General features: G+C 46.9%; 1 non-coding gene across 1 annotated transcript; it reads left to right on the top strand.

Moving 5' to 3' along the window:
• Nucleotides 1–339: 339 nt before the first annotated feature.
• Nucleotides 340–474, top strand: LOC131918116 (small nucleolar RNA SNORA70). The gene has a single exon (XR_009380860.1). It is a non-coding gene; the product is annotated as a small nucleolar RNA SNORA70 (small nucleolar RNA).
• Nucleotides 475–1650: the final 1176 nt, after the last annotated feature.

Raw genomic sequence — 1650 nt, 5'->3', positions numbered from 1 at the left:
GGTCCTACAGTGAACCATCTCTGTAGACATCGTCATATCAGCCACCACGATCATTGGGAAAGAAACCAACACAGCATTGGCCAGATTTAAAGAAATAGCTTGCCATGGAGTCTCAGAAGGCAAGAGCCAGAAATTGCCAAGGCTTTCTGGAGGAAGGGGGTGAACCAGAAACGTTGATGAGTTAAGTAATCAGTTCAGGACTTGAAAAATACCCCAATGGAGTCACGTATGGTGGCTCATACCTCTAATCCTAGCGTTCAAGAAACTCAGGCCGGAAGGTTGTGGTGAGTTCAAGGCTAGCCTGATCTGCAGGGATCCTGCCTCAAAATAATAATGATCTCGAAGCCAATTAAACCAACCAGGTTCCTTTCCTCATGGGGACCTCGTGTGAAATGGTTGCAAACAGCAGCCTCTTTGGGAATGTGTGCAGCCTGTTACCTATATGAGTTGCCCCAAGGGACCTTGGAGACAATTTTCTGGTGGCTATTAACATCTCTGATCTCAATGTTGTCCCCAAGCTGGGCTCCAGGCAGGTGCCTTTGGGATGCCCCAGGACACAGTAGTCAGGATTCACATTGGCCAGCTCATCACGTCCATCTGTGCAGAATAAGGAATGTGTGACTGAGGCCCTGTGTAGAGCCAGGTTCAGGTTCCCTGGCCACTGGAAGGTACCTACCTCAAAGAAGTGGGGTTTTCACCAAGTTTAATGCCAATGAATTTGATGATGTCATAGCTGTGAAGTGGCTCATCTCTGGCGGCTGTGGGGTGAAATATATTCCCAATTGTGGACAAGTGGCGTCCACGCACTTTCTGAGGGCTTCCACTGTATTGTCCTGCATCCCACCAAATCATCTTCTGTAATAAATCTCACATCCTGTGTGAGAAAACAAAGAAATAAAAAGATGGCCAGACAAGTCCTGTGGTAACAAGAGAGGCCTGAGGTAAACCCAGACCTGAGGCAGGTCTGCAAAGTGACATTAAAAACTGGAGAGAGCCGGGCGGTGGTGGTGCACGCCTTTAGTCTCAGCACTCAGGAGGTAGAGACAGGCAGATCTTTGTGAGTTCGAGTCCAGCCTGGTCTACAGGTCTACAGAGCGAGATCCAGGAAAGGCACAAAGCTACACAGAGAAACCCTGTCTCGAAAAAACAAAACAAAACAAAACAAAGAAACCAAAAAAACAAAAAAAAAAAAACAAAAAAAAAAACAAAAACAAAAACAAAAAAACCCAAAAAAACTGGAGAGAGCTGGCAAGATGTGAGGCCGTTCGGACAAAACAAAAAAAAGCTCACAAATCTCACACAACTCAAACATGAATTTCAGATGCGTTAAAATGCTCTTTAGCCGGGCGGTGGTGGCGCACGTCTTTAATCCCAGCACTCAGGAGGCAGAGGCAGGGAGATGGATCTCTGTGAGTTCAAGGCCCGCCTGGGCTACAGAGTGAGTTCCAGGACAGGCTCCAAAGCTACACAGAGAAACCCTGTCTCGAAAAACAAACAAACAAACAAAAAACCAAAAACCAAAAACAACAACAAAAAGCTCTTCTTTTTCTTTTTCAAACCCTGTCTGGTGTAGAACTTGCTCCCTGCAGCACCGTGACCCTGGGACACATCTGCTAACACAGGAGCACTGCAGGGCATCGGTGGGAGACC

This window comes from Peromyscus eremicus, chromosome 8a (genome assembly GCF_949786415.1).
Source record: "Peromyscus eremicus chromosome 8a, PerEre_H2_v1, whole genome shotgun sequence".
In the NCBI taxonomy this organism is placed as follows: domain Eukaryota; kingdom Metazoa; phylum Chordata; class Mammalia; order Rodentia; family Cricetidae; genus Peromyscus; species Peromyscus eremicus.
Note: the sequence above shows the minus strand (reverse complement) of the source record. Positions and strands in the feature narration are given on the sequence as shown.